Raw genomic sequence first — 25755 nt, 5'->3', positions numbered from 1 at the left:
CTTTATTGAACAAGTCATCTCATTACAATTTTGTGTGTATTACACTCAAAACATATTAACTTTGTTTAATCATGGTATGTTTTACAGTGTACAGTTTTGCATAAGAAATTCAAGACTGTATCTGACTTGAAGAAAATGCCACTACTTAAACAGACACTACACTTTCTTAAAATTTTCTTCACTTAGTCAAAGTCTTCATTTCCCTATTCTTAACTGGCACTATTTCCTTGAATGGAAGCTCTCCACAACATAAGCCTTTGAGGAAATAGGAAAATATGTTTAGAAACTAACCTTGACTTTCAGCATCAGTGGTGCTGGCTGCATCTTTGTCCTATGCATGTGCCGTGTTTCTTTTCGGTTTCTACTTATCACTGTGATATTCTCAGGGCATAGGAGACTGCCTGGTGTTTGGTTCCTGTCGTATAGCAGCTTCAGACATTTAGCAGTAGACTATATGGTTCACTATGTGTATCCCAGTATACTATAGATGGCCAAAGGGTACTACTGGAATGAACATTTCGCAAATTCTATTTGTGATTTCTCCTTGCCTGGACAACCCTCTCTCGACTCTCGTCCTCCCATAAATCTTACCTGCCCCTTAAAATCCAGGCTCAGATTTGACCTTCGTTATGTAAACTATCTCAACAGGTGTCCAAAATGTGTTCCAGGAAACATGACTTCTGGGAGATGCTAGTGAAGCGTTATAGACAAAGACAGATATGTGGTCAAAAAGATTTGGGAAACATTTAATTAAATAGGGTCTTGTCTGCAGATATTCTCAGAATCATTTTTCTGTCAGTAGATATATTGGGTCTTTAATAAATAAATGTGGAGCACTACATTTCCTAGGAATTTTGATGACAGATCTTTTTTTCCCCATAGTGTACACGCCAGTCAGAGTGTTCTCCAGGCATATATTGAGAAATTTGTTGATTATTCACTCCTTTGAGATCCTATAGAGTTTATAGTACACTATTTAGCATGTATTTAGTTACAAAATATATTTTCCTAAAGATTTGTACTTACTGATTAAATCAAAGTACAAGGAAAAAAATACCACTTAATATGGATCTAACTAAAGTAAAAAGGAAAGAAATAAGAAATTTCAGTGAAAGGAATCAAACAGATTATAATACTTGGGGAATATAACTGCCTTTGGTTTCCTAAAAATACATGTAAAAATTAATGTGTCAGGGCAATTTATTCCTCAGGAAAGTTATAGAAGGTAAATTTAAAATACTTTCCAAAACCAAATTTAAGGATAAATATAGCACAGGTATTTTTACATAAAAGACACTGAAAGATAAATTACAAATATCTTTGCTCACCTTTTTCGAAAGTTTGGAGAAGCACTATTTAAACAAGTGGGGCTTGGAGAGAAATGTATGGAGGAAATGCTTTAAGCTATAAAACAATGAGGAATTTCTGCGAGACGCTGAGGCAGCAGCCAGAGTATTAGAATATACATTCAGCTGTGGGCAATGGAAACCCAAAGTTAACTTTACTTCAAATGAACAAAATCTTGCCTTCTCTTTTGCCTAGAGATACAAAGCCTAGGACTGGTTCCTGCTTCCCTCCCCTGAAGTCCTCCATGGACTGGGCTTCTTTCTACCTCGTTGCTTCTCATCTCAAAAGTGCTGCCCAGGTCAGCATCCAAGATGGCTCAACCTGCATTCTCCATGGGGCCAGTGGAAGGAGAGAACTGTGGAGAAGTAGCACACCTCCCTCTGTGCACATCATAATGGCCTATACATTGCCACGTGGCCAGATCTGGCTGCATGGAAACCAAGAGACATGGTTTTTGCATGGTTGTGAGTCTGGTAAAATAAACAGCCTCTGAAAAAAGAAGGTACAATGACTATTAGAAGACAATTAGTAATCTCTGCCATAACTAATTTCTAGCTTTCTTTCCTGGTGTCTAAATTAACATAGAGGAAGTAAATACATACTTTACAGCGTTTCTTCAAATGTCCTAGATGAGCTCTGAACGAACACTACATTTATTTTAAAATTGATTCATTAAAAACTATAGTTACTATAAATATTTTACATCACTTGATTAAGTAGACGTTTTCACCATTAGATTCCGGGGAGGAAGGAGGGAGAGTGGACACTGCTGTGGAAGAGACACACACCCTTCCATCTCCAGCTGAAGCCGCAATGGCATTGGCAAAATTGTGGGGAAGTCAGAGAGCTGCTTTAGGAAAATTCTTGGGTTAATCTCAAGCTTTTCTCATCTCTGGAGACACCCAGTTCTAGGCCATCCATTCTAGACAGTCGGACTTGATATGCCAGAAAAAGTAACTTTAGCCTTCTTTGCATCAGTTAACCATTACCACAATAATACAGCATCACAAACCACTTCCAAACTCAATGGCTCAAAACAACAACCACTTATTTATCTGACAGTCTGTGAGTCATAAAATGTTGACTGAGATCAGCTAGGCTCTCTGCAGCAGCAGTCAGATGTGGGTCAGGTAGGCTGCTCTTTGGATCTTGGCCAGGCTAACTCCCATGCCTGGACTTGGCTGGGAGAACTCGATGACTTGGCTCTCCTCCCCATGGTCTCTCATCCTTAGCAAGCCAGCCAGGCAGAGGCAAGGGTCCGAGAGAAATGGAGGATGACTGCAAGTCACTTCTGGCCATTTCTGTGAACAAGAGTTAGTCACAAGCCCCGTCAAGAGTTGAAGTGTAAGGGAATAGACTGCACCCTCTTGATGGAAGGAGCTAGGAAGTCACATTGCAAAGGCCTGGATACAGGGAGGAGCAGAGAGATTTTGTTATTTATCTACCACCATTATTAGTTTGATGTTTTCCGGTTCTAGTAAAAATACAATGCTTTGTGAAGGTTAAAAGTCCTTTTAACTTAGTATAAATAATTTTCTAGTTTTTTTTTTTTCTTTTTTTTTTTTTTCTTTTTTTTTCAGAAAGTATGAACACTGGAGGAGAAAGGATGTTGACTGCCCTCGCTGGGTTACATTGAAAAAGTGGCGATAAATAATGCAGAAAATACTGTTTGTTCAGGTATAATTTGCAGTCTTCCATTTTTTGCTCTCAATCACCTCTGTTGAGAGATACTATAAGTTAACAGAGGAACCATTTTCTACCATTGTTACTGGTGATGCGTGTATATTCCTTTCAGTTATGAGGAAAGCATTATATTATTATGAATAAAGTGTTCTGAAATGAAAGTACATGAACTGAATTCTCACTCTACTCTTTGTGGAAAATCTCACGAAACTATCTATGACGCTGGATACGTTTGTAATCTCTGAGCCTCAGTTTTCTCATCTGTAAAATGGGGATAATAATTTTATCCAACTGATATAATTGTTTGAGACTTAAATGTTCTTAAGATAGTATCTGGTGCATTATAGTGTTCAACAATGATAACTTTTTTTAAAATCATAATCACTAACATGATGGCACTGAAGGGTAAAAGTTTGACTTTTCTGTAAATGCAGATACATGTAAATTTTTTAAAAAAATAGGATTTTAAGTAGAGCAGGTCAGATTGAAGACAATGTTACAGTCATTTTCTTTTTTAACAATAAAGAGACATTGGTATGAAAAAGAGAGCCATTATTTTGGAAACTGAGAAGCCAGTGAAAAAGTGAATAACTGGATTCATGTCCAGAGAAAGGTGAGGCCTTTGATGGAATGCAGGAAGCCTGGACAGGCAGATTAGAAATAAGACACACAGATTCCTTCTGAAAATACAGAAGTATGCACGTCAGAGAATTGGTTGGAGTTCCAGAAGAAGTAAAAAGAAACCTCTATGCACAAGGTAGAGATTTATGAGTTGTTCAATATCTTGAGACTCTCAGGAATAGCTAAGGAGGAGAATGCATTACTGAAAACAGAGACATTTGGTGAAAAGTCTACTACTGAAAAATAAGATTCCTGTCCTCCCTTTTCACTTGAATCTGGGAAGAGTGCCCAAGGATCACCAAAAGTATAAGGGACCCTCTAATATGGAAAAGAAGGAGCAGAAATAAAACAAGAAATTTGAAAGCAATAGGCACAATGCAAGAGGCAAACGAAAACTTCACATAAATATGTAAGTCAGATTCTGAGAGTTAGGTAGCAGAAGATGTCACAGTAGGGAAATAGGAAAGCACAGAAGAGAAGCATTCAGAGAACAAAATAGTAGCCCTTGGAAATCAAATAGACATAGATCTAGAAATGCAAAGTTTAGTAAGAGGATTAGAAAGTAAAAATAAGAAAATCTCACAGAAAGTAGAGCAAACAGATAAAAGATGGAAAGCAGAGAGACCACATAAGGAACTTAGATAATGACTTCAGAAAAGTCTATTTTTAATTAACCAAGTTCCAGGAAAAATAGTGTCAAGAAACAGCAGGGAGAAGTTTATCAAAACAGTAACTAAGGAAATTTCTCAAACTGAAGTATATGAGTTCCAGATTGGAAAGGACTGAAGATTCCAAGTCCTTCAGCACAATGGATGCTTATATTTTAAGTTATGTAGAATGATGTGACTTTCTAAAACTGAGTATATTTTAATACAAATAAAATATTAAAAAGAAACAAAAACACTAGTATGTTGAAAACAAAATAATACAAACACATGCTGAATGACCATACTGCTCTGTTGATTTTAGGTAGGAGATCGGTGCAAGGTCTTCTGCCTGCAATTAATGAAGTAAAATAGTGGAGAGGACCTTATAGCCACAGGTTTCAAATCATGTCAGACAGGTCACAGGAGAGGAAATACGCCGGCTTAAGCTGGATGTGATTCTGGGTCAGTTCTAGAGACCTGAGAAGAGAAAGGCACACACCAGAAAATTTGGGAAAATCAAGCCTGGATGGGAATGGGTTAAAACCAGGCCACCAAGCAAGAGTCACTCAGCTGGAATCCAAAGCCATGGCAAAATCAGGAATATTCTGTAAAATGCATCAGATTGTGTCGCAGGATTTGGCAGAATGTTCAGATATCACAATCTTCAATGTCATATCTTTAAAGCCTGGAAATTGAGAGTCTAATTTGAAGCATAATACGCCTCCATTTGAATCTGGGAACCCTCTGTTACTGCCTGTGTGACTTCATACAGGTTGATTAAACTCTCTGAGTTTAAGTTACAGAGTTTTTCTGAAGTGACATCTAACTGACTTAAGTCAGAGGCTGGAATATAGTAGATGATCAGTAAATGACAGCTCATCCTCATTATTTACTTTATATTAATTGGGTTTGATAATTTGACGGCACTTTCATATATTCAAAGTTTAGATGTCAGTTTCCTCCTCTGTAAAATAGAGATCACATTAGTATTTATTTAACAAATGTATGAGTATTAAAGGTATATAAATAAATATAAGTATAAATATAAGTAGTATTTAAATAAATATAAATATAATAAATATAAATATAAGTAGTACTTACAGCACTTAATAAATGATAAATAATAATAATAACAACAATATTACCAATCTTTAATAATTAAGAATCATGTTTTAGGGTATTTGTTTTTTGCTCAGCCTTTTTATTGCAGGACAGTTAAAGCTGGTCTCTTTTTCACTGCACAGTCTGTTACTTGTAGCTTCTTTGCTAGTCAAGCAGTCTAAGATCTTTTTAGATAATAGAATATTATGAAAAACATGTCTTTCATAGTAATATATGTTTTCCCTAAAGGGAGCTTATTATTATTTTATAAAATTTATGACTATAATACATTAATTCTGAACAATAAAAGTAGGAAACAAAACATATTTTTAAAACATAGCCTTACCATCTGAGCAAAAGCACTATTTTTGATGTAATATTTTTAGAAATTTATTCTATCTATTTTTATTTATATGAGTATGAGGAGGTAATGTATCTGATTTTTTCTTTTAACTCCAAGACGGTATCATACATACATTTCCCTATTCTACATATCATTTCTAATGCTTACATAGTAAGAGTCATAATTTATTTCTTTTTCTGTTGAGAGTGGTTTAATTTTTTTCTACTTCTGTGTCTTGTAATTTTCGATTAAAAGTGAAGCAATTTGTATAGAATAGTGAAAATGGGCCTACCTGTTTTTTGACAGGTTCTTGGTGTAAGCGGTTGAGTCCATCAGGTGAGCTGGGGTTGAGATTTCCTCTTGCTATAGTTACTTTCAGTGCACCCTAGATTTTAAATTCCTCCAGCTGTGGGTGGCTGCTATCTTGTACTTAGTGTGAGGCCTGGAGTGTGGGCAGGTATTTGTCAAGCTCCTGCTCTATCTTCAGTTTTCAGTAGTCCCTTCACATCCAAAAAAGCAGTGAACTCTCTCTCCATACCCTTGGCCTTCTCTGAGTAGTGGCTTGTTAGATTTCTTGAGAGGCTGAATATTTTACCAAACTATTGCTTAGTTTATCATTGCTTTTGCTTTCTTGTTGATTTATAAGCACTCTTCTTACAGGTGTAGTAGAAAGTTGTTATAGAGAAACATGCTTTAAACAAATTAACAAGAAGAGCATCACATACCTAATTCATCTATAAAATTCTGTATTATGTACACGTAAGAGACCTCTGAAGTGTCTTCTCCCTAAGCTGGATCCTTGGGTTAGGGATGTGGCAGGTCAAGTTCCAGCCCTCCACTTTCCACACCATGACTTTTTAGCCCTGAGATGCTCTCTGGAGAACCCCAAACCAGAGCATATCACTAGCTAATATCCATTGACCTGTAGATTTGGTTGTCTTTAGCTTATATGGAATAAAATATGATGTTTTCTTCTCTCACTCTGATTTAGCTCAACAGACTTCATACTTCAAGTAAAAACTGAAATTTGCTGAGTGTCCTTCCTCCTGCCTCCATCTGACTTTGAAAACCACCTCGCAATGTTTTCACCTGATAATGGCTTCCTTCATTTCTAGCATGAGGCTGAGCCAGTTTTAAATAATTTAAACTATATTTTTAATGTCTTTCCTTTCCATGCTGATGGATAACCATCCACATGGTATAAAATTTTGAATAGTATATTTGAATACCTTCCATTGCAATGGTTTTCCTCATAGTATATTCACAATATGAGTGGCAGAACAGCCTGAGAAAAGTTAAGAAGGCTGAGGAACAGCTTTTATTCGGAGAGCATTTTCAGATAAATGATTATTGTCACTGTTTAGTACTTTCTACCCTCTTTTGAGAAAGTATTCTGATTTGTTTCTTTACTTTTTACATTTATATTTACATTACACTTACTTTTTACATGGTGCACCATAACATCAACTATATTCATTTGGATTATATCAAGTATAGGAATGCCTATTGATGGGAAATTTTTTTCTAGTATTATTGACTAGAAAATATGCACATTCCAGAAATTTTCAAATAAAAGTTAACTTTTTTTTCCAGTGAATATCATTTTGATAATCTAAATCTTTCCTTTCTAAATTAAGAATCATCTTATAAATATAACAGGAACTGAATAACATAACACATTCCATGTGGGTGATTTCATATTTCTTTTGCTTTTTTTGCATTAAAATTATTAATGAAATGTTAAGCTAATGCTTTTGCATTCAGCTTCTTTAGAGGCTTATTTTTAAATGAGAAGGTGGGAAGAACAGAGTCTGTACATAGCTATCCACCTCTGCAGCAAGGGAGCAGCGTGAAACCACAGCTACATAACTATCAAGAGTACGCTTTTAAAAATCTATAGTCAGTGAAATAATTATGTAACTCAAAATGTGTATGGGAATTTCAAATGTCATATAAAGTTCCATATCAGAAATGCTTGTATAATATAATTGTTTTTCTTATGTCCCCTTAAAAGCTTCATATGACCATTGTCAACATGACAGTTGTAGGGATATAATAAAACTTCAAAGTAAAACCTCATGGCAAACCCATCGGTGTATGAATTTGAGTGTTGGAGTTCATTACATATTGTCAAGGGACTCCAGGGAAAAGAACGAGAGAAAATGCTGACTGAGGGGAAAATCTCTCTTTGGAATAATTTTTCTTAAATATTTTATATCTAGAACATTTAAAATAATGGAGTCACGTGAAGATTTTAGTTTTTATTGTTAGATTAAGAACTGTATAAACAGTCCACTGGAATCACTAATGGAAATGCTATAAATATCAGTTTTGGCAGATTGCTCCCCTACAAAGCACATTAAATAAAAACTTCAGGGCTGAGATCAATTTTTTAAAAAAATGACCTCAGTCAGGAAACAGCTCCTTCATAATTTCTTAGCACCACCATGAATTTGATGGAAGTTGATATCACCTTAAGTAGGATTTGCTTCAGGACAAAAACCTGGTACTCCTTCTGTTTTGAGAATTATTAATCTGGTGATTTCATTTGGAGACTGTATTCAATAATCTTATATTCAACTGATTTTGTTAGTTGAAGATATTGGTTCTTTGAAATATCAACTATTTCTGTCACTATGGAGACTGCAGTACTTAGGCACAGAGGTAGCTAACTGGCAAAAAAAAAAAAAGAATGCTTTTTAATAGGCAGCAAAATGAGTCTCACTAGTTCATACCACAGCCTACACAAAAGATACGTGAGTGTCACTCTTCCTTCCAGTGAAGCGCCTGGGCTAATGATGCAGCTAAGGCCAGGGGTCTTTATCTGCTTTTGTGGTGTCTTAGTTTTTGGCTACATGTCTGCATGCTAAACTCTTCATTGCCGATGTTCTCCTTTAATATGAACAACAGTTATACACAGAAATGTGTGGTCTTCCTCCACAGTCACAGTCAACGTATTACTGGCAAACATAAATGCGGTAACTGTCTACAGCCTTATTTAGATCCAGAAGCCCTCTTAGTTAAAATAATAAAAATGATGCCTACTGTTAGTTGTGGCAGAAACTTTTCTATCTCGTGCTTCATGCATGTTCATAGGAACTTTTCAAGGTACTATATGTATTTCTTGTTTGCAGATAAGAAAACGGAGACTCGGGCAGTTTGATGAATTGTCCCAGCAAGTGGCAGAGTTAGTGCTGATCTTAGATTAGAACGGGAGATTCTCTCTGTCCCTTCAACATGCAATTAAGGCAAGCCCAATATCATGATTTTTACCTTGTAGAATAACAACAGAAATAACAACTTTTTGAAAGTATGCTATTTTTCTCCCAGTGTTTGACATCCATCTTTAGTGCTTTTGCTCTCTTGTTTCTTTCAGATTCTAAATAGACGGATTTGAAAATGGTTTTTTTCCTTCTCTAACATTTTAACTTTGTAAGAATTGAATAATGCTAAAAATGCTATTTAATTTAATTTTATTTTTCAAGTCTCTCTCTGCCACAGAGGCAGGAGTGCAGAGGCACCATCTCAGCTCACTGCAACCTCTGCTCCCAAGTTCAAGCAATTCTCCTGCCTCAGCTTCCTGAGTAGCTGGGATTGCAGGCATGAGCCACCACATCAGTCTAATTTGTATTTTTAGTAGAGACGGGATTTTGCCATGTTGGCCAGGCTAGTCTTGAACTCCTGATCTCAGGTGATACACTCACCTTGGCCTCCCAAAGTGCTGGGATTACAGGGGTAAGCCACCGTGTCTGTCCCTGAAATATGTTATTTTATACTAATAGAAAGTCATGTCTTATTATGTTAGCATATGTACATGTATTACCACTTGTTATAGGGTGAATTGTGTCCCCTAAAATTCATATGTTGTAGACCCAACTTTCCATCCTGCAGAATGTAAGCTTATCTAGAGACAAAGTCTTTTTATTTTAAAGTAAGTTTTATTTCGTATATTTAAAATATACAACATGATGATATAGAATACAAAATAAATGGTAAAGCAAATTGCTACAGTAAAGCAAATTAACATAGTTACTGTATGGTTATACAGTGGTTACTATAATAAAGCAAATTAGCATATTCATCATCTCACAGTTACTCATTTAGAGCAAGTCTTTTAACAGATAAGTAAATTAAAATGAGGTCCTTGGGGTACTGCCCTAAACCAGCGTGGCTGGTGTCCTTAAAAGAAGAGGAACTCATCGTTTTTGAAAAAAAAAAAAACAATATAATTTTGCTTTTATCATATTTGTTTAAACTGCTATATGATGTTTATGGCAAATTGATATTGGTTTTCCATTTATGGTATTCAAATAAATTTTAATTTTAAAATCAATAAAAAAAAAAAAAGAAGAGGAAGAGACTAGGACTGGGTGCACACAGAGAAAAGGCCACGTGAGAACACAGAGAAAAGGTGGCCCTCTGCAAGCCTGGGAGAGAGGCCTCAGGAGAAAACAACCCAGCCAGAACCTTGATCTTGCACTTCTGGGATCCTGAACTATGAGAAAGTAAATTTCTGTTGCTTAAGCGCCCCCCAGCTCTGGTATTTTTCCTATGATAGTCCCATGAAGCTAATAGTCTTACATAATATGCTATTTATGTATTTTCCTGGTATCCTTTTACAGAAAGAATGTAAATGGGATCCCAGTTCAGAGGAGTTGTTTGGAATCTGGTATCTCTTGACTGAGTCTATTTGATTCCTAAGATGTGTGCTGCATATACTGTATTATAGAAAAAGAGAGAGAAGGAATCTGAGAACCTTCACACATTGTTACATGTGAATAGCATCTTAAGAAAAAAAAAATTCAAACAAAAAACCAAGTCCATAGTGCTTTCTTCATGAAAAATAGATAGATGATTGGTCTCTTAGTTCTTGTTCTTGATATAAATAAAATGCATAATATAGAAGATAGGTGACTTTTAGTTTAGAATGGGGAAAATACCAGTGTTCTTAGGGTGACTTTAATTTCTCTCTATCCTTGATGCTGTACCTCAATTCTCCCTTCGTCCTTGTTTGTATCCTAATGGATTTTTTTTTTAGAATACTTTCTGCCAGGTGTCTCTTTCTTCTGAAGGTGAAAGCAAATTTCATGATGCTATCTGAGCTTCATCAGAAAGCCGGACAGGTTCTTACCTTTTGAGTTAAGCTGCTGGCACATTTTATTTGTTGATGTATACCCCATTCAGTACAGTGGGGAATGAGAATCCTCTCTAGACTGTGATTGGAGGCAGTAGTCAGGGTGGGTAGCTGCACATCCCACTCAGCATCTTCAGTTCTGCACAGCTGATGTTTACTGCTGTTCAACCCACGATCCCCATTATTCTGCTCAGAGATGCAATCATAAGAAGCTTCCAAAAAAACTTTAAGTGTAGTTAGATGCAAACCACAGACAAAAATGGAAAAGAAATGTTTTATAAAATTTGGGTTCAGGGGCCAGGCACAGTGGCTCATGCCTGTAATCCCAGTGTTTTGGAAAGCAGAGACAGGAGGATAGCTTGAGGCCAGGAGTTCAAGTTTATAGTGAGCTATGATCGCACCACCATTGCACTTCAGCATGGATGACAGAGCGAGACCCCATTTGCCCTGTCTCTAAAAAACAAAAACAAAAACAAAAAGGATGGGTTCATGATAGTTCCTTCCATTTGTTTCAGAACATCATCTGTCTGCTAGGTTCCTAGAAGCCTGGAGTAATGTTGTACCTACCAGTTCTCAGTTCTTCACTTTTGCATGTTAAGTGTCACAGAGGAGGAAAAGGAGCAGTAGAGCAGGAGAAAATTCCACTGAGAACGTTCTTAATCTCCTCCTTGAGGCCAGCTCACACACTCCTTCCTTTATAATACAAATTTCATGTCCCCAGCTGGAAGTAATTATTTTCTTCTCCTAGATTCCCATATCCCTCAAAATGCAAACTCTCTCATGGTCCTTGTTACTCTGTTTTGCATTACAATAACCTGTAGTGCCACTTAGTAAGCTATTGTCTCTCAGCTCCAAATCCTTCTGTTCTTCAATCCTCTGCTTTGTGTTGCTAGCTGGGGCTGCCATTCTGCAAGCCACAGCACGCTTTTGCCAGCTGCTCCCTGTTAGGCTGTTTAAATAGGGAAAAATGGCAGGAGATAGGAAAGTTACAGGAAACAGGAGAGACTCACTCTTTCTTCTTAGCTTTCTGTTTCTTGTAGCAGTGGGCTATAGGCAGTGAAAGTACATTCCAGTTGCAGGGATTGAGTCCACTTTGCAGTTTTTCCCAAAATTTGCAGAATTAGCTTGACTATGCCCATGTCAGAGACACAAGCCTAGCAGCATTCTCTCTTCAGAGATCTGACTTCTGATTTCACTGGCCTTTTCCTCCTTCCAACTTCCAAATTTTAAGAATTCCACCTGATTTGGTTATTCTCAAAATCCTTGCCCTGCTTCCTGTAGCTATCAACCTCTGATCATCTGATATTCTCTTTTTGCCTTTCTGTTCTTACATAATCTAGTTAATAGTTCTTTTTAAGCAAATTGTCCCTGTTAAAATAACAGATGTGATTTCTGTTTCCCTTGAGAAGTGTTCATGTTTTCTTCCCTACTGATCCATGAGTTTCTGAACCATACCAAATAATAACGAAAATGATGCTACCATTGTTTATTGAGCAATTGCTACATGCCTTGCTCCACTTTACATGTCGTCTCATTTATTCTTCACAACTTTCTAAATCATACTTTATTAGCCCCATTTCACAGATGAGGTAATTAAGGCTAAGAGTTTAGGGTGAAGGGTGATTCTAGAACCAGGATTTCAATCTGACTCCAAACCCAAACTCTTAAGCATTCCATTAACTTGTCTACCTCATATTTGCACACTAATTCTCTGCTTCCTGCTCCTATTAGACATCTAGTATACTGCCTTTCTAGAGTAGGCATTCTGGGAATGGTTGCTAAACAATGAGTACAGTAATTAATTAAGCTGGCTAGGTTTATAATGCATTCCTTTGAGGAAAGCTTACACCTATTTGTTGTAAATTACATCTTGTGATCTAGAAGATATTTATCTTGGGCCAGTAAGAAGCATGTGATGCCAGGTTGACAAGTAACATATTCGTCTCCTTAGATGCCTAACTGATTATCTTTGTAAATGAGGTTTGAATTACAAGATCTATAAGCCCTCTTTTGACATACAGTTGACCTTTGAACAAGGTTTAAACTGTACAGATACACTTCAATAAATCTCTCTTGCCTCCCCTCCTTCTTCACCTCTTCTGCTTCTGCCACTCCTGAGACAGCAAGACCAACCTCTCCTTGTTCTCTTCCTCTTCAGACTACTCAATGTGAAGACAACCGGGATGATTTTCATGATGATTCATTTCCATTTAATAAATAGTAAATATATTTGTTCTATTTTTCTGTCTGTCTGGGAGTGAAAAGAAGAACAATTCTTTCATTTAAACTATGTCAACACATGCAAACAATTAGAAGGAATATAGTTTAAAATCATATACTATAAAATAACCTATGGAAACATGCAGATGGCTAGAGTGAAATGTCCATGTTTCATCAGTTGGCCACCTTCAGTACCAATACTTTCCAGACTTCCATGTGCACATGAATAACCTGAGAATCTCATGAAATGGCAGGTTCTGATTCAGAAATTCTGGACTGTGACCGAAGAGTCTGCCTTGGAAAAAAGCTTCACATCATGACTGTTCCAGGAGGAACAATGACAATGTCACTTATCGATCACTTACTACGTGCCAACTACATTATCGCTAATCCTCACAAGGATCCCACAATTTTATGACTAGTATTATACTTTTGAAAATAAAGAAGCAAAGGCTGGGAACAAGTTCAGTAACTTGGCCATAGTCTCACAGCTGGAAAGTGATAGAACTGGAATTCAAACCCTTGTCTCCTAACTTCAAATCTTTTGCGGTGTGTGTGTCAACAGTGCAGCATTGCAACCAGAAAAGTAGTAAAAATAGGACATGAGACTTCTCTCTGTAGGTGAGTGCTGTAAGACATCAGAGTACTTTTTTTTGGTAATTTTTGATATGTTGAAGTTAAGTGGTTTTAAAGGGTTTTGTGAAATTTAGTATTTATATTTTGAACACTCGTTCATAACTTGTCTAAAAATTCACAACAATTTCAGTAGGGTTACATAACTCAGGGTATTAGTTCTAAATGAGCAATTTATTCTGTGATTTGGTTAAAGGATATATATACACACTGACTGTATATATATATATTATATATATACTTTTTTTCTGTCAAACTAGAAAAAAATACAGTAGGTTGGGAATTGGATGTGTGCATTAGTTTGCTATGCTAATTAAAGGCTAAATTATGTATTAGCACCAGTGACTTTTAACTGCTCTGTCATTCATGGTCTACAGGCTAAAGCCAGATTGATGAAAAAAAAAATTCACCAGCAGCCCCAAAAGATTTTACCTATAGATGTAGATAATGAGTGTTGCCATGGATACAGTATAATTATATCACCTGAATAGAATCTAGGGGAATTAGAAAACAAAAGACAAAGAAATAAGCTTAATTATTCATTTTTTGAAAAATCTCTACAGGCAATTTAACAGTAAAGTAGGGTGACTAAGGAACACATACACATCATGCCCATATGCCACAGAAATAACTAATTAGGCACAATGTGCCAGTAATAATTATAGAAATGATTGCTGAAAGAAGGAAGACTGAATATAGAGTATCTGGCAACTTGATGGTCCTCTTGCTATGTAGAGTGTGCTGAATGTTGCAAGTGGCTGATTGGTTGTTTTCTTTTTCGCATAAGAATTGAATTGTAACTGGTTTAATTTTTTTTTTTCTGGATAACTTCCTGATTACTGAAGAGGATGCTGAGGCAAAGACAGCAAAGTAAGCCTCTGGGGATGAAGAGAAGAGGAAAAAATATGACTTGGTAGTTCTTATCCAAGAGCAATTCTCCTGTGTATTTTCTTTGTTCAGATGATAGAACCCTCAAGCCCAGGAGAATAAGGTGGTATAAACATTGTGGTCAAAAGTTATACGTGAGTTGGGTGTGGTGGTTCATGCCTGTAATCCTAGCATTTTGGGTTGCTGAGGTAGGAGGATCACTTGAGCCCAGGAGTTTGAGACCAGTCTGGACAACATAGTGAGACACTATCTCTTAATAAGAAAAAAATTAAGTTAAAAAGTTACTCAAGAGGATCCAAGATGGCTGAATAAGAACAGCTCTGGAGTACAGTTCCCAGTGAGAACAACATAGAGGGTGAGTGATCACTGCATTTCCAAATGAGTTATTATTACCTACACACCAAAGGTTTCCGGGCTGAAAAGTGCCATGAGTTTCCAGCATGGCTGTTTCAGCTGACGGAGTGTGTCTCCACACAAAAACTCACACAAATCTGGGTGGCCATATCAACTGGTGCCTGGAACCCCTGGGAGACAGAGTAACCCATTCAACTGAAAAAAGGGTGGCTGAAACAGGGAGCAAGGTGATCTGGCTCAGCAGGCCCAACCCCCACAAAGACCAGCAATAAGAAACGCTCTGGATTGAGAATTTGACAGCAAGCACAGCTGGACTTGAGATGATCTAGCTCTGTGGGGGGAAGGGCTTATGCTATTACTGAGGCAGTACCCCACTACTGAGGCAATCTGCCATTACTGAGGCAGAATGCCATTACCGAGGCAGTTCTAACTGCCTCTGTAAACAAAACTGCAAGGAAGTTCACACAGCAGCTGGGCAGAGCCCATGGCAGCTAAGCAACACTTCTGATGGCAAACTGTGACTAGGCTACTTCCTAGCTGGGTAGGGCATCTCTGAAAAAAAGGCAGCAGCAGGTTAGGGACTTATAAATAAAGCCCCACCTTCCCAGGACAGAGAACCTGGGAAAAAAGATGGTTATGAGTTCCACTGTAGCAGACTTAAACATACCTACCCAGCAGCTCTGAATGGAACAATGGAGCTCCTAGCTCAACACTTGAGCTCCTATAAGGGACAGACTGTCTCCTCAAGCAACTCCCTGGCCCCCGTATATCCAAAGAGATACCTCATAAAGGAGAGCTCAAGCTGACATCTGCTGGGTATCCTTTTGGGATGAAAATAACAGAAGAAGAAACTGGCAGCAGCCCTTACTGTTGTGCAGCCACCGCAGGTGATCCTCAGGCAGGTAGGGTCTGGATAGGACCTCCAGCAGTCCTACAGAAGAGGGTCCTGACTGTTAGAAGGAAAACTAAAAAACAGAAAGAAATAACTTCATCATCAACAAAAAGGACATCCACTCAGAGACCCATCTGAAAATCACCAACTACAAAGACAACAGGTAGATAAATTCACAAAGATGGAAAGAAACCAGTGCAAAAATGATGAAAACACTGAAAACCAGAATGTCTCTCCTCCTCCATGGGGTCACAACTCCTCACCATCAAGGGAGCAAAGCTGGATGGAGAATGAGTCTGATGAGTTGATAGAAACAGTCTTCAGAAGGTGGGTAATACCAAATGTATCTGAGCTAACAGAACATCTTCTAACCCAATGCAAAGAAACTAAGAACCTTGAAAAAAGCTTTGATGAAATGCTAATGAGAATAAACAGCTTAGAGAAGAATATAAATGACCTGATGGAGCTGAAAAACACAACGCGAGAACTTCAGAAATCATACGCAAGTTTCAATAGCCTAATTGATCAAGCAGAGAAAAGGATATCAGAGATTGAAGATCAACTCAATGAAATAACATGAGAAGGCAAGTTTTGAGAAAAAAGAGTGAAAAGAAGTGACTAAAACCTCCAAGAAACATGAGATTATGCGAAAAGACCTAATCTATGTTTGATAGGTATATCTGAAAGAAACATACATGAAAAGAAAACATACATGAGGCCAACAAATATATGAAAAAATGCTCATCATCACTGGTCATTAGAGAAATGCAAATCAAAACCACGTTGAGATACCATCTCACACCAGTTAGAATGACGACCATTAAAAAATCTGGAGACAACAGATGCTGGAGAGGACATGGAGAAAATGGAAAACTTTTACACTGTTGGTGGGAGTATAAATTAGTTCAACCATTGTGGAAGACAGTGTGGTGATTTTTCAAGGACTTAGAAACAGAAATTTCATATGACCTAGAAATCCCATTACTCAGTAGATATCCGAAGGTTTATAAATTGTTCTATTATAAAGACACATGCACATGTACGTTCATTTCAGCACAATTTACAATAGCAAAGACCTGGAACCAAGCCAAATGCCCACCGATGATAGACTGGACAAGGAAAATGTGGTACATATACACCATGGAATACAATGCAGCCATAAAAAACGATGAATGCATATCCTTTGTAGGGACATGGATGAATCTGGAAACCATCAATCTCAGCAAACTGACACAAGAACAGAAAACCAAACACCACATGTTGTCATTTATAGGTGGGTGTTGAACAATGAGAACACATAGACACAGGGTGGGGAGCATCACACACTGGGGTCTGTTGGCAGGGAATAGGGAAGTGACAGCATGGGATATGGGCATTGGGAGGGATAACATAGGGAGAAATGCCAGATATAGGTGATGGGGGAATGGAGGCAGCAAACCACCTTGCCATGTGTGTACCTATGCAACAATCCTGTATGTTGTACACATGTACCACAGAATCTAAAGTGCAATTATATATGAAGTTACTTATGGCTTTAATGAGCTCTACCCCTCAAGTCACTTACCTTCAAATATCTTTAAAACATTGCCAAACATTCCACAATCATTTTAAGTTAATGAGCAGATGTCATTGAAGACTAAGGTATCCAAACAAGCTGTTTTTACATGCTAGTCTGAATTGAATTAAACCATATTCCCAAAACCTACATGAGAGGAAAAAGACTATCATTAGTAGAAGGGTGTGATAGGCAGGACTTTGCAATGTGCCCACGATTTCCTGCTCCCTGGTGTACATACCCTGCCTACTCCCCAAATCTGTGAGTATGATGGATTTTACTTCAATACGTAGATTATGTTGCACAGTTGACCTTAAGTTAGAGCGAGTTAGGCCCCGGTGGACCTGACCTTACCACAAGAGCTTTTCAAATTTGGGCCTAGAGGTTAGAGATGAAGAAAGTCAGAGATTCCATGCATGAGAATGGCCTGAAAATGGATGAGGCTAATGTGACAAGGATTTGAGTGACTTTAAGAGCTGAATACCTCCTGGCTGACACCTAGCCAGGCAAGGGTCCTCTGTTTTATAACCACAAGAGTCTTAATTCTGCCAACAACAAGAAAGAACTCAGAAGCAGAGTTTGCTCTAGGGCTTCCAGATGAGAATTTAGCCTGGTCTCCACCTGGATTTCAACCCTGTGATCCCTGAGAGGTCCCAGAGTATATAAATGTGCTGTGCTGGACTTCTGATCTACAGAACTTTAAACTAAAAAAGTGGATGTTGTTTTAAAGCACTGAGTTTGTGGCAATTTTTTACATAGCAATAGAAAATTAGTATAGAAGTGTGGAGAGGAAGGGTCCAGAGAAGACCTTTGAGTTGCATATCAAAAGAGAACAGGTGGACTGAGGGGGTGAGTGAGTTGGGCAGAGAGCTCTGGAAGAGAAATGAAGGATTCACAAGCTCTGAGCCTTTTTGGACTCTTCCCTCTGTCATTCCTCATGTTCAGTTAGCCCATGAGTCATACTACTTAACATGAGAACTGGGGGGCTTTCCTCCTCCAGTTCCTCATGTTAATCCCCTGATATCTCCTTTTATGAATTTGATCCATAGTTGAGTTCTAGTTCTGATTTACCCTTATGATTTGGTTAAATGTGGTTGAATCAGTATACCGATATAGACCTCAATTTTTATTTTTCAATTTTAAAAATAAATGGATAGACTAATAAGGATTTTGATACGGTTTGGCTCTGTATCCCCACCTAAATCTCATCTCAGTTGTAATCCCTACATGTAAAGGGAGGGATTTGGTGGGAGGTGATTGGATCACGGGCGATTTTCTCCATGTCATGCTGTTTCATGATAGTGAGTGAGTTTTTATAAGACCTGATACTTTAAAAGCTGTGCTGGCCAGGCATGGTGGCTCAAACCTGTAATCCCAGCACTTTGGGAGGCCTAGGCAGGTGGATCACGAGGTTAAGAGATCGAGACCATCCTGGTCAAAATGATGAAACCCCGTCTCTACTAAAAATACAAAAAATTAGCTGGGCATGGTGGTGCATGCCTGTGTAATCCCGGCTACTCAGGAGGCTGAGGCAGGAGAATTGCCTGAACCCAGGAGGTGGAGGTTGCGGTGAGCTGAGATCGCAACATTGCACTCCAGCCTGGGTAACAAAAGCAAAAATCCATCTCAAAAAAAAAAAAAAAGATTGTTCTTAGCCTTTTATTCTCTGTCTTCTACTGCCTTTAGAAGAAGGTACCTACTTACCCTTTGTCTGCCACCGTGATTGTAAGTTTCCTGAGGCCTCCTCAGCCATGTGGAACTGAATCAATGAAACCTCATTCTTTCATAAATTATTGAGTCTCAGGTAGTTCTTTATAGAAGTGTGAAAATGGACTAATCCAGGTTTATTGAGTCTTTTCTATCAGTAACTTTTTTAAATCGGAGACTACCCTCACTGCTCTGGACTTGTCTTCCTATCTCTAGTTTCTCTTTCAATTGATTGTATAAATCTGATCTCATTATTCTTTTCCCCAAGCCTTTTAAAGTTTAAACTCCTTAGCATGGAGAGGCAAAGAGGGAAATCTTTCCCTCTGCCCTCTGAAGGCTCAATGGAAATAAACTGGCAGTAGGCAGACTAATGAAAGTTAAAGTCATACAAATTTATTTAACGTGCATAAACATGGGAGGGGTCACAAAAATGATGACCCAATCACACAATGAGGTCCACATACTTATATATCCTTCTTCATAGGCAAACAGGAAATGAGGAAAATGTAGCTGAGTTTGGTGATTGAGTTCAACTAATCCATTAAGATCCAAGTCAAACAACACCTCTTCCAAGAAGTATTTCTTATTCCCTTTAACTAAGTATGATAGCCACCCTCTCTGAATTCTCATTTGACTTTGTAATCTTTTCTTCGTAGCATTCATCCTTAATTAGAGTATTTAATGGTAAATATATCTGATATGTGCATGTGTTTATATATAATGCACATGTATATCTTTATATCTGATCATCTCCAATTGATTATAAACTCCTTGAGGACTAGAAACTTACTTATTTGCTGAATCTCTGTTTTCAACAGCATTTGGCAACAGGGCTTAGCTCAGCCAAGCATTGGATAAAATAAGAAATACTAATCATTTGCACCTGTGTTGCATCTGGCCTGATATTCTGCTGTTATAGTGAACTTAAAGGACATTCTGTAAATGATCTTTTGATCTGTTTGGTATTTACCTTTCAGATTAGAGATTTGCCCAAATAGCTTGGATTTATCTTCTCTAATACTTATATGTCTGTGTATGTATGTATCTATATATGTACACACACACACGTTTTATTAATGCATCGTTTGGAATTCAACTGTGGCCATTTTTGGATATATTAGATAATAGAAATCTTAGGCTTAATACCCAGTATGCAAAGACAGACTCCATTTTATGTATTTTAAATTTACTTCTTTCCAACTTTCCCAGCATCCTCCTTCTATCACAAACTTTATGACAATATAAATTTAAAGTATGTTTCTTTACTTCCATGACTGCACACTTGAGGATAGATCTTTTCAGTCTTTACTCACAAGGCAATCCTTCTTCTCACCTGATCATTTCATTTTCCTTTTTGTGATCCTTTTCTAGTGCTGTTTATAGCTTGCTTGAGTGTTGACACAGGTGTGAAGTTTTTCAAACACCCATTCATGATTATGAAACTACCCTGTTGTCAGAGTCCAAGAAAATCATTGAATAAATGCCTATTGAACATCCTGTAAAAAAAAATGGTGTGATATTGAACAAACATTTCAAAGAGAAACAATGTCCAGTTTTCAAGAGATCCAGTTAGTCCATCAATAACTCCTCCATGTGACACACCAATAAACAGCCTGAAAGCTGGCAACTCAGCTGTCTGTAGTGGATGCCAAGGAAACAGATGGTAGTAATGCAGGAAGAATGGTTTCCATCACTTGGCATTAGGCTCTTTTGAGTATGCACCAAAATGGAGAAGAAATCGACAGGCACCAGGGTGCCGAAAGCAACCTTTATCACCAGGCTTGTCAGCTGCATTTTAAACACACATTCATTAAAAACTCTTTGGGCTCACTCTACTTTCTCCCAGGATCTCAAAGGACTTATGTAGAAAAAATTGCTCCAGTGGTAAATGGGAAAACTAAGATCTTGAATGAGAGATAATTGAAGGTGACTGGCTTTAGATCAAATGTTGAATCATTTCCAAAATCAGCCCCTTAGAAGCTGAGCTTTCCATGTCCTTCTTTTATTTTAATACGTTCACAGAAACACTGACACCACCACACTGATGCAATAACATCATGTATTCCCAGTTGTACTTGTTGAAGCATTTCCTTTTGTCTTTTGTTTTGTTTTTAAAGAACGAAACCATTAAAAAAAAAAGCAGTAGAGATAACAGATGTTAAGAGAGGGAGGCTTGTTCTTTAGGATTTAAGAGTCTGTCTGTGATTACTTCTAAACTATTTCAATGCATCTGAGTCAGTCATCAGCTCATCTAGCTGAGTTGCAGAAGGAAGCAGGTGGTATTGCAAGAAGAATACACAGTGGAATGCTTTCCTGCAACACCAGAGTTTCCTGTACCTTAATACCTCCTATGTGGAATATACTGTATGTCCAAAATTAACCCTGAGCCATATAACTGGGAAACTGAGGTTAAATTCATTTCCAGTTTGCTTGGTTTTGTATCCTAAGGTTTATGATCTGTTATGACTATAATAATAAAAACAGCAGGGATAAATTGTTGCTATTAATTCTGGAATAATTTTAAATTGGGAAGGAGGAATGAGTGGGTGAGCTAGTTTTTTTTTTTTCCTAGCTCACTCTCATCTGTAACATTTAACACTGAGACTGAGCCTCTGCAAACTACTTCCTAGACATCCTTGCTAACTGACTATGGGTTAAGTGAAGATATGGCCAATAGAAGATACTACTGGAGGAAATTGGAAGGTAGAAAGAGTGGAGAATGAACTTCCTTCCCATATTTTCCTGTTCCCATCAGTGTCACTCCAACAATGGTCATTGACTTGGCAGCCCCTTGGCTTTAGCACTCTCAGAATCAGCCGTATATCTCTCCCTGAAAAACACTAATACAATCTGGCGATGACCTCTCATTATGGTGTGAGCATCAGCAACATGGAGCTGAGTTCCTGAGTTCCCCATCTACTCTTTCTTGTTCCCCCAGCTCTCTTTAACCTCGTAACGCCAATTTGCAATAAGAAATAGCTGCATCTCTGCATGAACTCTGACTGAGAGAGTAGCAAAAAGACAAATTAACTTGGAACAGGAATGCACAGGGAAGTTCAACAGGCAGATTTTGGCTCAGCATAAGGGAGGACTGACTTTCTAACTGTAGGGGTTGTCCCTTAATAGGTGGCAAGAGCTCTCTGTGGCTGGAAGCAGTCAGCAGGAGCTAAATGACTTGTCAGAAATGCTATAGCAAAAACAATGAGATACATGTTTCCTAGAAGACTGCCAAAGGTTTAAAATATTGATAATATATATGGTTAGATTGGTGATATATATGGTAAGATTAACATATGAAATTAAAATGCTCATTGGGAGCAGATATTGGTACAGCATTCCTGAAGGGGAATATGACAATTTATATTCAATTACTATTCAACTCTGGAAAAGAATACAGAATAGAAATGTGAAATCACTTTAATAAGAAAATTATCAGAAAAAAATTCTAAGGATGTATGTGTATTGTTGACAAAGAGTCAAACTCTGTAAAATATTTGAAGAGATTTATTCTGAGCCTGTGACACAGCCCACAGGAGATCCTAAGAACATTTGCCCACGGTGGTCAGGGTACAACTTGGTTTTATATATTTGAGGAGGCATGAGATATCAATCGAATACATTTAAGAAATACATTGGTTTGGTTCAGAAAGGCTGGACAACTCAAAGCGGGGCTTGAGGGTGGCTTCTTCCAGGCTATAGGTAAATTTAAATATTTTCTGGTAGACAACTGGTTGAGTTTATTTGAGACCTTGGATTAATGGAAAAGAATGTTCAGGTTAAGGTAAAAGATTGTGGAGACCAAGTTTTATTGTGCAAAGGAAGCCCTCAGGTAGGAGACTTCAGAGAGAAAGCAGGTTGTAAAATGTGTTTCTTATCAGACTTAAAATGGTGCCTGGCTCTTAACTGATATTGTCCTGAATCTGGGAAGGAAGGAAGGAAAACAAAGGAGAAGGGGGATTCCTATAGAATGTGGATCCCACAAGAGACTTGGAAGAACAATTTCAAGTTATGGGAAGGAAATATATTTTTATTTTCTTTCTTGTTATGCCAGTCAGATTGGAAAGTAAGTCACATGATACACATGGTCAAATAAAACCCATCTGATGAGAATTTATGGTTTGTAGGGCATGACTCCCCAGACCCCTTAGATAAGAATTTGGGCAAGATAAAAAAAAAAAAATCAGTGCTTATTCCTCAGTATGGACAAGAATGTTCACTAATAGAAGATAACTTTTTGAGGAATTAGTGTAACCCTGATGAGTTCCTGCCCACACACAAAGTCCAGTGCCTTGCAGTAGAGAAAGAATTTAATTGACACAGGTGGGCTGCACCATACAGGAAATGGAGTTATTACTCAAATAGACCTTACTGAAGGCTCCTACTTAGGGGTTTTTCAAAGATAATTCAGGAGAAAGGGTGGGATGGCCGTGCAATAGGTGCTTGCTGCTGATTGGTTGCATTGGAGATGACATCCCAGGAGATGAAGCTGAGCTCTTGTGCTAAATTGCTTCTGGGTGGGTCCAGATGAAGCCATGGGTGTCAGACATGCAAAAAACATGAAAAGATATCTCAAAAGGCCAATTTACAATAGTGTTGTTATCTGCAGGACTAATTGAGGAAACATATTTTGTGCCTTGTCTACCTACACCTTAGTGGAACTTAGGCTCCTCACTTCCCCCTAGGCTCGAGCTCTCTCATTAGCTTTACTGAAGTAGTTGAGTTTTGCCGAAGGGCTACTATCATTTAACCTGAGCTGAATGTTTTCCAAAGTTAGCTTGCCCACTTAGAGGCAAGAGGGGGAAGGGCTGCATCAGCTCTCCCCAACTGCCATCATTTTCTCACTGATAATGAGAGAGATATTATTCCTATTTTGCCGATGAGAAAACTGAGGCATAGAGAGGTTAAGTATCTTACCCAGGGTTTTAAGCAGGAGAGCCTGGATTTTAATCCAGGAAATCTGGCTCCAAAGTCCACATTTTAACCACTTGGTTATAAATGAAAATATGCCCACATTATAACTTTCAGTGAAAAAGGCATATTACCTACGTGCAAATATTTTCATTTTAAAAGCATAAATACATCTTTAGATTTACTTACCCACCTGATAAAGTGAATATAGTAGATATTTCTTCTTTGTAGTCCCTGCATTTTCTCCTTTGTTTGGGAAACAGCCCCTGTGCTTTGTGGAGAGAACATTCCATCCTTCACTTTGACTCATAGCTCTAAGCGAGGATTCCAATCAGAGCCCCTTGCTGGGGTTCTTGATCCACGAGCTCTGGCAGTGAGTACAGATAAGCCTCGCCTCTCCAGGGCGATCACTTACCTTCCTGGCCTGCGCTGATTTATCCAGGTAAGATCATCCAGCCCACAGTGGCCAAACTCTCTCCTGGAAACTGAAACCAAAAGCCAATCCCTGAAGCCTGGACATTGCTGGAATTGAGCCACATTAAGGGCAGCTGGACCCTGGAGAGTTCATATTTTCTGGTTATCAGACTTAAGCAGTGTTGATACTGCTTCCCTGAAGCCTGGCAGCTCAGCATTTCCTTTGATTATCTGGATAATTCCAGCAACAGTCAATAAAATATTGGGCTTTCTTTACATAAGCAAGGGTTGTTGCCGCTGCTACAAAAAACAAAACAAAACAAAACAAAAAAGATAACTTTATCTGATCTTGTGTGGAAGGATGCAAAATATTAACAGTGAAGGAAGGAATTTTGCATATGACAAATACACAAAAGTAAGGTTAAAAATGACTAAGTTGATTTTGTTTCCTATGTATTTATATAAAGCTCTCTGGGACCTAATTGTAGTCAATAGAGCTTAGAGTACAAGTAGTCCAGACACAAAGTAGACTTACTAACAAGACTTTGGATGATGATAAAACACAAGTCATGAAAATGCTTCAGAGTGAGATTAAAATTTGGAAGGTTTTAGACCAGAGGGTAGAACAGACAGTGGAGAGGGGAGGTGGGTGTGGGAAGGGAACTCATGACAAACCACACTTCAAAATATTGGTATTATCATTTAAGCTATGACTGCTGTAATACACACTCGTGGAACTTTGTGGTTTACCTCTGAACACATTATTAAAGCCAATTAGCTTTCATATTTTATGTTACAGACAAAGAGCATTTGCAATGCTTTGCTTGTGTTGGAACACACATGCTAGGGCATCAAGGTTTTAATCTTGCATACTGACAAAAGACACAGACTGATGATGTAAATGACTTATAAATAAAGTAAATGTTTGCTAATGGAAATAAATAAAAATATGTATTTTAGTCATTTCTAATCATGGCCTTTTTGATTTACTGCCTGTTTAATTAGGTATTCAGGAAACCCTAAAATTCATTCATAGTCTTTAATGATTTGAAGCTTCCCCAGACCTTTTTGAATTAATTCCACAAATGGTTTTTGGGTGCTCACTATCAGACATGGTACTAGGCAATGGAGATGCAGAGTCACCTAAGACTCAAGCCTCTGTCCTCAGTACTTCACACTGGAACAGGGGAGACATGGGAGACTAATTTCATAACATACCAAAACTTTTGCATGTCTAAACGTAAGACTGTATAACAGTCATAATTATACTGATTTAAAAAGAAAAACGATGCTCTGCACCTACTGCTT

Source organism: Saimiri boliviensis, chromosome 13, assembly GCF_048565385.1.
Source record: "Saimiri boliviensis isolate mSaiBol1 chromosome 13, mSaiBol1.pri, whole genome shotgun sequence".
NCBI classification, from domain to species: domain Eukaryota; kingdom Metazoa; phylum Chordata; class Mammalia; order Primates; family Cebidae; genus Saimiri; species Saimiri boliviensis.
This window is presented reverse-complemented; position numbering follows the sequence as displayed.